Source organism: Aquila chrysaetos, chromosome 6 (genome assembly GCF_900496995.4).
Source record: "Aquila chrysaetos chrysaetos chromosome 6, bAquChr1.4, whole genome shotgun sequence".
NCBI classification, from domain to species: domain Eukaryota; kingdom Metazoa; phylum Chordata; class Aves; order Accipitriformes; family Accipitridae; genus Aquila; species Aquila chrysaetos.
In genome coordinates this window covers 6,637,900-6,652,636 of record NC_044009.1, presented here as the reverse complement: position 1 = coordinate 6,652,636, position 14,737 = coordinate 6,637,900, and the positions used below count along the sequence as shown (strand labels likewise).

General features: G+C 37.9%; 1 protein-coding gene and 1 pseudogene across 1 annotated transcript in view; one reads left to right on the top strand and one right to left on the bottom strand.

Annotated features, from left to right (window-relative positions):
• The window catches only part of DHRS3 (dehydrogenase/reductase 3), a 79,595-nt gene that overhangs the window by 28,827 nt on the left and 36,031 nt on the right, over window positions 1-14,737 (top strand). Inside the window, exons 2-3 of the mRNA XM_030016891.2 lie at window positions 8,125-8,306; window positions 10,357-10,427. The gene's annotated coding sequence lies outside the window, so the exon portion shown is untranslated. The remainder of the gene's footprint in view (window positions 1-8,124; window positions 8,307-10,356; window positions 10,428-14,737) is intronic.
• On the bottom strand, window positions 3,801-13,309 carry LOC115342534 (annotated as a pseudogene).

The following is a 14,737-nucleotide window of genomic DNA, read 5'->3' as shown; positions in this document are numbered from 1 at the left end:
GTAAAATAGCAGTATGGCTAAAATGAGCATGTAAATTTTTTCCTTAAAAAAAAAAAAAGAGTGCAAAGGATAAGCTGACCTTGAGATGTATATTAAAATGAAACGTAAACGCAGAGAACCCCAGAGCTTTAGAATGCACAATCCATGACCTGTATAGGAAAGATGACCTCAGACTTGATTCTTGACTTTAGAAACTGTTTGTTAATTCTTTAGAATAAACTGGAAGGAACTTCATTTTAGAGTCTGGTGATACACTCTCAGAGAAGCAGCTGATTCTGTCTTCTGCTTCCTCTGCCCAAACTGTTTCTCATTTTACTCAACAACTCTTTGTGGACTTTCATTTCCTAGTGTCCCCGCTCCCTCTCGCTCCTTTGCCAGAAGGTTGTTTACATGCCGAGTATAAAATCAGGTTCCTGTTTATATATTCTTCCTTGTGGCACTTGATACAGCCACCCAGCTCCATAAGGGATGTTGGTGAAAGGCACATTGCCTGGTAATTGGGGCACTCTCTCGGCAAATGGAAGTGGTAAATTCAGACCCATCAGGACCAAGGTGCATAGGATCAAGATCACTAGGAAATACTGTTACACAAAACATGGTTGCAGCTCCCTTCTTTAGTGTTTAATAGTGAAAGTAATCAGCTTTGTGCTAAATTGTGCTGTCCCAATGAGTCAGGTGTGGTCTAAGCGTGCTTATCAGATTTGGCCCCTCTGGGAATCTAAGAAGTCTTCCGACACTTCTGACAGATCCTTTGTACTAAGGTTCTTACCACCACAAATTGTTCATTTGGTTTCTGAATCTTTTTGGCGCCAGTCCTTATGGTAGCCAGTTTACCAACAGCTGGTAGGTCTTGGACTCTTTTGGACATGTTAACTAGGTCCAGACGTCACAGCACCCCCACCAACCCCAGAGGCTCCACACAAAGACTGGATGTGCTGGAATCTGGTATCAGCTGTAGAAGAAACAAACTAGTTGGTTCCTGAGGTCATAAATTGGTTTTTCTACTTTGGCATTGCAGGTACACAGAGTAATACTTAATGCTTTATAAGCGTAGACTCAACAATTTACAAGCTTGCTTGAGTCCCAGGATGGAGAACCATTCCCTAAATAGTCTTTCAAATGTATGCTTTCTCTAGCTTCTGATTTTTTAAACTTATCTCTTGCTCCTGTGAGATAGACCAGAGGAATTGGCCTCTGAGGCCAAAATCACATTTTCTCCTACCCCAGGAACTCCCTTTCTTAGTCATTTCCAGTGAAGAGCTAAATGTCAGTGCCTGAAATCGTGTCAATACTGGGCTGGCATCCTTAAGCTTTTTCTCTGTTGCGTAGCTGCACGTGCTAGGGAAGACAGAGGCTGAGCCAGTTGCAACAGATATGAAATATTACCTCATGTAGTCTACAGGTGGTCCCAAGAACTCTCTGCCTGTCTCTGAATCATGGTGCTGATTCAGTGGCAACTAGGTACTCACCTGCTTAGATTCAGACACACCAAGTGTGAATGGATGCCTGTACTCGGATACGAGGAAACGTTCTGGAGAGAAGGTGCTGCTTGACCGGAGAAGCTCCTTGTGAGTTCTGCAGAGCGTGACAGCCATCTGGTGCTTGAAGTCTGAACTTTAAAACTGAACTAGGCTACTCAAGTCCTCACCAACGTACTGCCATTAGCTGTAAGCTTGCATGCAGAGCACTGACAAGATCTGTTAATGGCTTAGTTTGTGTGGTAACTTGTGTGTGCACACTTGTATCTGTTTGTATTTCTCTGTATGCATAATTCATAAAGACATTGGTGTGCATAATTCTGTAGGTGCACTGCAAGTTTGTCATTGATTGTGTTTTAAGTACTTGAAAACTAATTCCACGCTTTGGAAACTATAAAATGTCTTCAAATGAACAAACATTCTATCTTAGCAGCGCAAGACACACAGCAGAACTGTAATTAATTAAAATAAATTAGAGGACAGGAAGTTCCATGGAGACAATTAGATCTTGCAACTTTCTAAATTTTAGGAAATATGGGAGTTGCTACTAAAAAAGGAGTTCATTGTTTCAGCACTTGCTGTTCTCTACTTACCCATCTGCACTACCATGGTTATAGCCCTCAATACAAATTAAAGTGCATGTGTTCAAGAGAGCTAATAATTCTGCTGACATTATAAAGATAAATTTATTAATATTTGTAGTAAATTAAGACCTACAGATAAAGAACCATGGAAGAATCTCAGGAGTAGATCAATGTAGAGTTTGGACCTTGGCCCATAAATGAGGCGTAAGTCCGGAGGCTGAATAATGGAAAGAAAGCAAGTATTGGATTGCTGAACTGACAAGGAGTAAAATATACGCTGCACTGAATGAGAAGTGTGTAAAATAATATGTGATCATCTCATAACTTAAAACATACAAGGTGGAATTGTATGGACATCCTTAGTTCTGGCACTTCCAACCATCTCTGTACCTGCAAAGAATCATCAAAAGAACAAGCCTGGTACAGAAGATGCAAAGAAGAGTGATACATGAATAAAAATGATCTTAAATAAAGATAAGAATAATGACGCTTACAGGTTTGACTGAAGTTCATGAAGTCATACCCAAACTAACTTTAAGCCAGCTTCCTCATGTACAGATAACAGTACAGCCGTGGCAGAACAGGCATGGATTAACTGCTCAAATATTATCCAGCTTTTTGCATAGCTTTTACAGCAGATACCGACTCTACTGGCCTAGCTTCAGCTACCAACATGTAAGCTCATAAGCCAACCTTCATCTTGAGATCAGAATCTAAAATGAATCCCCAATTTCACATCATGTTGCATAACCAAGGCAAATCCTGTAATTCTCAAACAGCAGAACATTTGGAACTTTATCATGTTATTTACTCCTGGAAGAATTTCTTTGCTTGAAGAGTAAATTGCTAATACCTGCAATAGGAAAAATAAAACAAAATAACTGTTGTGTCAACAGAGCATGAAGAGATGTAATTTCATTTTGCTGAGAGGGGCTGAAGAACAAGAATTCACAAGTAACATCTTGTTGCTCCAGAGATTTGTAACTGCTAACTTGTCACCATATTTAATTAATTTGGTGACAACGCAAAGAATTTAAGCCACCATTTTCTTCCTACTCACAGTTTGGCTGGTGGAGAATGAAGATATGTACGCTACCCTCTTTCCACACTTGTGTGCGCATAGATATTACAAGTGCAAGGTGGTTGCATAACAATGATTAAATACTTTACAATTCCTAGGCATTGCATGGCCAGCTATTTTGACATGCAATGGCAATTACCTTGGCATCTGCGTTTAGCAAAGGTGGATCTGTCCTAATAAGCAATGTGACAATTGAGCTGAGATTTTTTTATCTTCATGTTTTGGATATTCATAGAAATTATTTTGGCAGCTTCCATGTTGTTTACATACTTTATCCCCAAATTCTGAGTAAACAAGTTGATTATTTATCTGATTACAAAAAGTCAAAAACCACTATGTCTCTGTCTTCCCTGAATACAACCAAATGCTTCTCAGAAAGGAACTTTACAGAATATAGTTTAGAGGACATTCGGTTATGTTTGTGCGGTTCTCCCTCACTGCATCTGTGTTACCAGTCTCGGATACTTACACGGAGCCATCTCGTACAGCTCACATTTCTGTACCTCCCTTCTGTGTCAGCCATTTCCCTTTAAAATCAGATTTGTAAGTACACCCAGTTCCCTCCTTCAGATTTGGACAACCAAGTCCAAAGCTACTGGTTGCCTATACACATAGCCTGATGATGATTACTACTCATCTCAGAAGTACTGACAGTATCTTCAATCTCCAGAGGTGTTGGGGGGAGCTTTTTATGTGTGCTGCCATGCTGATTTTATGTGTATTACGTGGATATGCATATGCATATTGCTGATTACTCATATCTTGCATGCTTTAAAATATTTTTTGCTGTGGTGAGTTTTTATTCTTTGATGGAAGAAGAGAACAAAAATTCTTACAATGTAAGAAGAGAACAGCAAAACAAGCATACCAATTAAATGGGTTTTAAAAAAAAAAAAAGATGAAAAATACATCATGTTCCCAAGTAGGAGCAATTGAAAATCAGAATTCAGCAGACTATGCTAATCTTATTATTTCTTGCCTATATTCTAATGTACAAATAGTTAGTAAATAGTTAATTGAAATACACTCTGCATACTAGTTCATTGTATTCAAGAAAACATTTTAATAGCCTTTTATAAAGTCTACAGCGTGGTTCGCCATTTTACTTGGTGATGGAAAAGAGAAAATACCATAACCAAAAAATCCCAGTGCACAGTGGAAGCCTCTTCCATGTGGTGCCAAGTCACACTTTAAGAGTTTCTTGTACAACAATCCATGATCTCTGAGCACATCATGCTCACAGGTAATTATACAGGTATCAGGTAGGCAGCAAAACCCAGCATCTTCTGCTAACAGTGGGGAAAGTCTTGTCTCGAACAGTTCGTTTCTTCATGGACTTGAGGTAAAAATGAAGTCGGTAATGGTGGTTTATAGCCCAGTTTAAATATCTTTGTGATAAGATCTGGGTTTATCCATTTCCTGTATTTCAAATTCATACTCTTGGGAACATGGGAACCTGCCAAAATAGCTTCATTCATAGAGCAATCCTTATTCAAGTACTTCAGAATAAAACAGACTGTACATTCCTGGGACAAGAAGGCAATGAAAGCATTTTTCTGGTGAGATGGCAGATTAAAGTTCAATGCTTGGAGAAGTGGATAGATCCGTACCTGGGCATGTATCTTTGGGGTAACTCTTATATTTACCACTTCTTGGCAAACACTAGCAGTAAAAGTGCCCCCTGCACTATCCCCACAAACAGTAATGCTATCAGGATCCACCCCGTAGTTTTCTGCAGTCTTCAGAAAGTGTACAATAGCAGTGAGACAGTCCAAAGTTTGGGCTGGATACTTACGCTCAGGAAATAAATGATAACCTGAAATGTACAAAAGACAGCTATTATTACAAATACATAGATTTGTAAATTGCTTGAATGTGTCATCTTAAATGCATCCCATGCATTTGCAAAAACTCACCAAAACCAGTATTACTTATTTAAAGTTTTGCATGCTGAAGCAAACCAGAACAGCTTCCCCTCCTATTTCTGTCAAAATACAGAGACCACTGATCATTGAGGTTTATTCTAGCATCATTTAAGAGCATGAGGCCATGAGTAGTGCAGTCGAATCACCCACGTTATACAAAGCCACACATTTACTTAGTTCCTGATCTGAGTGCCCCTGCCTGGGATCAAAGTTAATGCCAGCAGGGAAGTCTTGCATGTGTGTATAGCTATGAGTCAATCCTGCTTACCCACAAGATCCAACCAAGTTCTGGCTCCTGAGCTTTTTAACACTGGGGACACTGATCATTGCATTATTATATATTAGTACAGTATTGTATATTACTGTTACATTTTAATATAAAAAGAATAATTTAATAATATATTGTATTATAAAACACCATACAGTAAATGTACTGTGGTGACAAAATAGCTTCCTGCAGACATCTCTTTAATTTATTTTACTAATTGGAACAAGAGAATTACAGGGGAGTGATGTGAAACTAACGATTTCTTTGTTTATTTCTTAACTAACAACTTTCATATGATAAAAAGCAAGGCAGGTATAACAGACAGATACCCAGTCAAATTAAAGTTTTGTAATTTGATTCCAACAACATATAAGACTGCTTTGAGACTACATTTTTAACAGCCATGGTTCTTTATTCTCTGTATTCATGGTCTTAGGGCTTTCTGGAGAAGATTAAGTTTAATAAGGAAAAGATAAATACTACAAAGGTAACATTGCAGGCATTCTCTCTTAACCCTTCACTGTTTGCTGAGGCACACTGCTTCTGCTTTTCTGTTCTTTCACTATTCTGTGAAATTAATTCAATGGATTCATAAAGTAAACAGCCTAATAACCAGGGAGTAAAAGGATATCAATATCTTATTTCAGAGTCACTTTAAACGCATCGTGACTTACCCAGACGAGATACGGAATATGCAATTCATTCTCAAAACCAATTCCTCCCAACTTAATAAAATTATCTAGTAATGATTTTTTTTCATGGGATAATCTGTTGGAAACTAAAGTTTCTGCATACCATCAGCTATCTTCCTTAAGCAAAACATCTTTAAAAGCAAGCAGTGGTCCATGCAGTTTAAAAAAAAAAACAACTAAATTTTAGACTTACTATTTACTCTTTAAAATCATCCCCTAAACCCCCTAAATATTAAAACCTGAAATTGGGAAAACAGCTTATAATTCCTTATTATCGAACAAAGGCAATGATTTTTGTGGTGATAATGATGTAAAACAAACAAACCTCTTTGTTCCTCTGAAAATAGCTGGCATACATATTACTTTTGTAACTTTATAAATCTGTATCAGGTATTTCTCATTGTCATTTCATGGCACATGGTTGCACACACATATCAACAGCACAGGGGTAGACAGCACTAGAGCTCAGTTTCTTTTCTTATATTCAAAGTAATGTAAGTACAGAATGGGCATTGTTCAGGGGAGTGGGGGAAGTAGGGAGGAAAGCAGCAGAACGATCTAATTCTGGGAGTAACATTGGGTGGAGCTCACTTACCCAACAGATGCAACCACTGAATCAGATTTTTTGGCTATGTACTGGCATATTCTTTCATGACTTCCTGAAGAACAAATGCTGTTAATGTAATTAATGTATTAGAATACTTGAAGCAATATCATCCCTTACGTTTTATGAGATATTGCCATGACTGAGTGTGGGCCCCTTGCCTATTTAGTGAGCTACCCAAATTTTCTCTAGGGTAAAAATGATCTAGACTTTTGATCACCAAGACGCACTGTAAAGTTCTTACATTTAGGGAGATTGTTGATCTGTAATGAAAATAAAGTAGTATTATTATGATTATTACTATTAGACAAGGGTAATGGTTTTAAACTGAGAGAGGTTAGTATTAGATTGGATATAAGGAAGACATTTTTTATGATGAGGGTGGTGAGACAATAGAACAGGTTGCCCAGAACAGGATGCCTCATCGCTGGAAGTGTTCAAAGTCAGGTTGGATGGGGCTTTGAGCAACCTGGTCTAGTGGAAAGTGGGTTGGACTAGATGATCTTTAAGATCCCTTCCAAGCCAAACCTTTCTATGATTATTATACACAATTGCTTAGAGTGATTGTAAGGGATAAAATAGCTTGAGATCTTTGTAAAAGCTTATTACATTATTTTAAGTAACTGTGAGTCTGAGACTGACTGAGGCATGTCATACCATTTTGCTGTGGAAATGCTAATTGTAGTACCATAGCTAAGTCTAAATGAATTTTGTATTTGAAGCAGAGATTTGACTATCCTCTGAAGAATGAAGGGTGCATCTGGTATGCACCCTGTCGAATCATTATATTTCTGTGTGGCTAATTCAGGCAGAAATCTAAGGCATCCAAATTGTGTTAAGTAAATTGTCTAATTATATAATTATTCCATGGTAAGATTGCAGAAATATGCCTCTTTTTTAGAAGATTTGGTTTACCAATATTTGCTCAATGATGTGTACTTTCAATTACAGAATGCTAACACCATTTAATATGTGTGCATGTCTACTGCCTGTAGAAACAGTATCTTTAAGAACTTTTTAAATTACATGTTTGCAATTATCTGCTTTCTCTAATAAATTAAGCTGGAAAAAAAAGACAACATAGCTAAAGTACATGCATCATGGACTCAGGTTTTGAAATGGCTCCTATAGGCCACTTGAATTGCCATGAACACTGTCTATGGGAGTCCCAATAAACATGCTGCAGTTAGACATCAAAGGAAAGAATGCAGGTGTTAATAACTTCTGTCAGGTTTTCAGGAAAAAAAAAGAATTTATCTCTTTAGCAGCACTACTTACTGTAAGGAATATATATGCCGTAAAGAGTGCTATATCCTATAAAAAATTATTTAGATACTAAACAAGGGCTGATTAGAGAGTTTAAAAAGTAAAATAAACATTAAGTGCTTTCTATCTCTCAATCTCCAACTAAGCTTCAGTCACTTCTTAGGTTCAGGGGAGTTTTTAAAAATATATAGTTAACAATCCTAAATAATCGTATTTTCTCCTTCAGTTCCTTACTGATGCTTCCAAACATCCCACATCCTCCATGGAAGAAGATGACTCCTCTCCGTTTGCTTCAAGATGGTAGTCTTGGGAGGTAAATCCTCACTGGCACCTCATCAAACTGCAGATCCTTTATGAAGAGCTTTGAATCCCTGCATGCAAGCAGTCCATCACCAATCAGCCTTATAAGTATGTGCTCCTCAAAGATACCCAAACTTTCTAAGTTCTTTGCCTAGATAGATATAACAGGAAAAATGAAAAGTTAGTGTAGGGAATTCAAGTCTTCCCACTCTGTAAAGGCCACAAGTTACCTTTTTGTATACTATATTTAGGATAATTATATTGGTTATTTGCTACTTCATAGGATTACCACAAATAACTTTAGTGGCTTTGTGATTTCAGTTATGAAAGTGAAACTGTACATCTTCATGATTTGAGGTACCCTTATTTCTGGAAGAATGTTGTAATACTTGTTCCATGAAATGTATTATATAAATACCTTCTAATTTCCGTGATCTGCATTTACCACAAGTAACATTAGGCATTTGCTTAGGTGTGGAAGTTAGGAGTCATGGGACCTGAGGCTCCTTTTCTAATCAGTGAAGAGAAAGAGGCATTTCTTGAGGATGGTTCCAATTTCAGGTGTGTTAAATCATGCTCTGGAGATGTCTGTTCATCTCCATTGATTATAAAGGGAGGCTGTGTACTTCAGATGCCTCAGTTAAAGTATTTAAGGTTAGGTGAGATGAAAATGTCCCTATCATGACAGCATTTAGTGTACTGGAAGAAAAAGACTCACGCCAGTTTGTGTGCAGTATCCAGTAACTTACTGTCTTGGGTCAATCTCCGTGCCACAGGGTCAGTGAGAACAAGCTTTAAGAAAATCATTAGTGCCTATAATCAATAATGAAGGGCTGCTGGCCTACACGAAGAACTGATGAAAATGGTTCTGAATCTTATCTTCTTCTCCATCAGTGAAACTGTTGCCTTTATCAAGACCTCACAGGTATTCATGAAATGGCTCTGCAGTCAGTTTCTTACATCTACTCAGGAAAAACCAATATTCTGAAGACAGGGGAGGTTTGTTAAATGCGTCAAAACATTTTCTTATCCAAGGCCAGTCAACTGCTGATAATTAAGACAGCCTGAAAATCACACTGGAATCCTCCTTTATTTTGAACACGTTGTAACAGATGCATTTCCTGCTAGGGACAGCGTTTCCCTTCCCATTAAATGGTGACTTAATTGCCCTTATGGACTATTATAATTCATTCTTCTGGAATGATGATAATCATCACAAGCAATCTGCAAACTGTATTGTTCTCTTCTGAGCAACAGAAGTCTCTGTGTACACTGCTGTATCAATAACTTATAAACTAATGGCCAGCTATGCTTTTGTAAATTGTTCTTTCTAGCCTCGTGTATCTGGCCTTTAATTTAGATCTGCTCTATCTCAGAGACAATTCAAATATTGGCCTTAAATAGTAATTTTGTTGTGAAAGAATGCCAGAGGAAGACAAAGAGGCAGAACTTTCTTAGGCGCATGATCGCAGCTCTCATGTATATATGAAACCAAATCTCACGTAGTTCAAGTGTGTTGCAACACCCAGTTCCTCACCAAGGCCTTTCTCAAACAACACAGATTCTTTCTTACTAGTAACCTAGACCAGGCTGCAATAAACAAGTTGGGTGAGGAGTAATAAAAGAAACCACCATAATGGCTTATGGAGGAGAGAAAAAAACATTTAGAAACAAAGATGGGAACCCAGAGATGATCTGGAGTTTTTTCATAACACTCTGTGCCACAACTGCCAGCAGTGCTTGGGGTGTAGCTGCCAGCAGTGCTTGGGGTGTTTTAAGTCCCAGTTTCTAGAGACAAATGGATAGATATAGTACTTGCCTTACATTTGAAAACACACATTTTTAGGTATCATGGCAAAGGGGAAGATGAATATAAGAGCTAAGGCAGTCATGGCAGAAACCACAGGGTCAATATAACCTTCTCCAAACAGCAGTGTTCAAAAATTCTCATGACTCTTAAGCCAGTCTTTTTGTCAGAGTTATGATTTTGGAATGGTTGAAGTTGGCAGAATTGCCATACCCTGATTATTTAATCTCATCTGTACTTTCTGACATTGCTGAGTTTTTACAGAGCTTTCAGATGACAGATAGTAATGTATAGGTAAACTTGGTATCAGAGCATTCTATCTAAATATCCTCTGTCGTTTCCTTATCTTAGGAGCTCCTGACGTCACAGAGGCATCTTCAGATTCAGGGAGAACCCTGTCCTGAAGGAGAATGGAGAATTTGGTATGTATTCTGTTGAAAAACTTCTTGCTCAATAGTTACAAAATACTTCAGAACCAATAATGATACACTCAAAAAATAAAAGGTATGACTATTTCTAGACAGATGTGATCAGTGTTAGTAGATGAAACATATTATGTAAGCCAGGTTCTAAAATGCGTATATGTGTTAGAAAAAGAGGACCCAGATCAGCATGTCAGCATACCTTTTCTTGTGAAATAGGGTCGTTGAAAAACTATTTGCTGGAACACCTAAATTCTGGCACAAACTGGCTTTTTATGTAGAAGATCATATGGGGACCAGATTTTTACTTTAAAAATAGTTACGAAATCACATACCAACTAGCAAAAACCATTCAATTTGAGCTTCATGGACTTTAAGACTACATTAGACAGTCTTTCTGTCAGTCACTTTGAAGTATTATGCTTTGCCAGCCGAAATAATTATCGTCAAATCTTTATATCACAGTGCAATATGCACAGTTAGTCTAACTGCAGATCTGTATGAATAGATTAAAACAAAAGCTAGGATGTGAGCTAGGAGGCTTTCATCTCTTCCATTTGGGACTGTCATGATATCTTTATGACAGAGTATGCGGATAGATGCAGCAGGAGCATCATATGTATAACACCTATGCTGTAGAAGGTACACATTTAACTGTTGATGCAGCTTTTCTAAGACATATCACAAGTAAGGTGGAAGAAAGGAGAAAAAGACTGTCCTGTATTGCAGAAAAAAGAGGTCTTTACTGCAACATACAGTACAAACAGACACACACTGGCACAAGAAGAGCAGCATTCATCAGAACAAGGAGGATATGTTCATTGCACATGTGCAATGCACAAAGCATCATGCACTTTGTAAGAAACCCATGAAGTCCTCACTGTGAGGGCCACTTCTGTGAGTATAAGCATAAACCTAGAAATTCACCAAAAGTACCAGCAGATGTCTAAAGGTTTTTGAAAGAAAATTAGGTATTGAATGGACTCAATGCATAGCAAATGGTGAAATGCATCTTTAAAACTATACAGAAAAAGGAAGCTGAAATTTCTGGAACATATTATCAATGAGGATAGAATATGTACTATTGCATAACAGCCACTTAGAAGCTGTAAAAGCAGGTGAAAAGAATCATCTGAAAGAATCTTTTCATCCAACCAAGTATACAAACATAGGGAAATTAATAACATACAGTCATATTATTATATTAAGTTTATATATAGCTTAACGTGAAAAGCAGTGTGAGATATGTAAGGACAGCAGACTCTTCTGTCATGCCAGGTAATGCAGAAAGGTACATGGGGCCTAGGCCATTGGAGAACCAGGGACAATTACTGGATTTGGTGAATGCTGCTATGTAAGTTCAAGCAACCCACATAATTCTTTAATAGATTATAGTGCCCCAAATCACCTTTCAGGATGTGGGCCTTATTTACTACATTCATTATGTATAACTAGGGGGTTAGAGAATACCTTTACTTGAGATGAGCTCTGTACAAACATTAATGAAACCACTCTGTGATTTTCCTGCAGGCTTTCTTTTGACGTGTTATGTGCCAGACGCATCAGGTCTTAGGCTGCTCTTATGTACTCCTGTTCCCTTCTTTGAAAGCTTTTTGGGCAAAAGCTGTTTCTTTCTCTGGTGGCAAATCACACAGCACAGTGAGTCTGGCTTAAATAATAAGTCATAACAGATCTAGCTGAACCTGCTTTGGCCGGGAGGTTAGATTAGATGAATTCTGGAGGTGCCTTCCAACCTACATGATTCTATGATATTTAACTAAGACACAGGAATTCAGTCACTGCAGAAATAAGAACAGAATCATGGGTAAGAAAATTCCTGCAGATAGTTCAAAATTTAGGAAATTAACTTAAATATATCAGTGCCTTGAGATACATAAGGTTTGGTTATTATTATTCATGTAAATGATACCCACAGCCCTCCTGTCATCCACAGAACCAATCATTTCATTATAGAAGGCAATCAAATTACAGTTGTGGCATAAGAATGCATATCTCAGTATTTAAAAGAACTCACCTCATACTGGCTGCTTTTATGTACAGTAATAGAATACCAAATCAAACTTCGGCATTTATCTTTAAATCTATGTTACTGTGTGGTTCCCATTACACATAGTTGCAATATTTAGATGCATGTCTTCATAGTTCTACTCAAGTTTTTCCTTTCCTGAAAATCACAATATCACAGAGCATGATAAAGTCACCAGAATTTCCATCAGAGTATATATGCAATGATACAAGCGGAGCTTTGATGGCTGGTCAACATCAGGAGGAATCTCTGCCTTGAAGGAATTACAAGTTGCAGTTAAAACCTGTAATACAAAAGCAACTAGAATTCCTGCTATTAAAGCCAGAGCATAAAAGGATTCCATTTTTCTTTGGTGGGAATAATATATTAGAGAACTGTTTGATATGATTCTGTCAATATTTATGTCCTCCAGACTGACTCCACAGAGAAGTAATTTGCATACCAAAATTCCTCCACCCTCCTCCTACAGATAAAGCTGCCAAATGCTAGAAGGATACAAACACCAGCTATTACAACTTTATTTAGCATGGTCAAAGTTAATACATAGAAGACTCACATCCAGGAAATGTCATTATTTTGTATATTCCAAAATTGCAAATTGACTTTATTTTTTATCTGGTTTAATTGTATCCTCCTTTATGGGCCTGAAAAGCTATGTGTGGTTTTTTGCAAGTGTACTAGTTAGTGTAATGAAAGATATTACCCCTACTTAAGAACCCATGAACAACTGGTAATACTGAACTCCAGTCTCCATGTTCAGGAACTGGATTGGTTCTGCTCTTGGAATAGGTCTGAAGTATGATTCTAAGGCTTTTTGCTTAGTGCTGATCTTTGTTTTCCCTGTGTCCTGGTTTCGACTGGGATAGAGTTAATTTTCTTCCTAGTAGCTGGTACAGTGTTATGTTTTGGATTTAGTATGAGAATAATGTTGATAACACACTGACGTTTTCAGTTGTTGCTAAGTAGCGTTTAGGACTAAGTCAAGGATTTTTCAGCTTCTCATGCCCAGCCAGCAAGAAGGCTGGAGGGGCACAAGAAGTTGGGAGGGGACACAGCCAGGGCAGCTGACCCAAACTGGCCAAAGGAATATTCCATACCATGTGACGTCATGCCCAGTATATAAACTGGGGGGGGTTGGCCGGGGTGGGGTTATCACTGCTCAGGAACTAACTGGGCATCAGTTGGCAAATGGTGAGCAATTGCATTATGCATCACTTGTTTTGTATATTCCAATTCTTTTATTATTATTATTGTCATCTTACTATTATTATTATTTGCTTCCTTTCTATCCTATTAAACTGTCTTTATCTCAACCCACGAGTTTTACTTTTTTCCCAATTCTGTCCCCCATCCCATTGGTTGGGGGGTAGTGAGCGAGTGGCTGCGTGGTGCTTAGTTGCTGGCTGGGGTTAAACCACGACACTCTGCTATATTGCTGAGGCAGACAGCTGGCCAGAACAGTTAGAACAGACATTCTGAAGTACATCTAAAGGAATTTTGCTTTTAGAGATTCATACAGAGCTATCAGTTATTTGGAAGCTCCCTACCTGAGTGTGCAGGAAGGGTCTCTGGGTTCACCAAGGGTCCAGTGATATCAGAGGGAAACTTCCTCCTTGACTTGGAGAACTTCGGCCCTAACCCTCTATTCTGATTCATTCTAAAGAAAGGATTTTGTTGTCTTTACAACTTCATAGTTTGCTATTTTTTGCCAAGACAACTCTACGTTATCCCTTGTCATAATTTAGGCTGTGATTAGACCATATGGCTAGCCAAATGCTTGTACCAATAGAGGTGATGATAGTGAAGGAATGAGTGACCAGGTGCAACTCCATGTATTTCTGTCCACCATGTGACTGGACAACACTTGTTTGGGTAAAAGTAAAAAGCGAACAAACATCAGCTCAGCTTGACCTAATCAGTACAACCTATGCTTATCCCCTGAACACTCTGAAATATTTCTTTATTCCCACTAATCTCCCAGATATTCCATTTTAAAACCCTTATAAAAGTTTGTAATCGTGGTCATAGAAGAGAAATACTCCTTTTTATGATCCATAAGATTCTGCATTTGGCTAACAAACCTGTAGTGGTATTCCCTCAGAAAGTGGGATCTTGACTAAAAAAGAGGTGAGTCCTTTCTAGCTTTTCTTATACCCATAAAAGAAGCAGATGAAATATATCTGCTTAGAAAAATCCCATTTATACAAAATATGCATTATAGGAAAGAGCAAGAAACTTTAATGTGAATTACTTAACAGGGTAA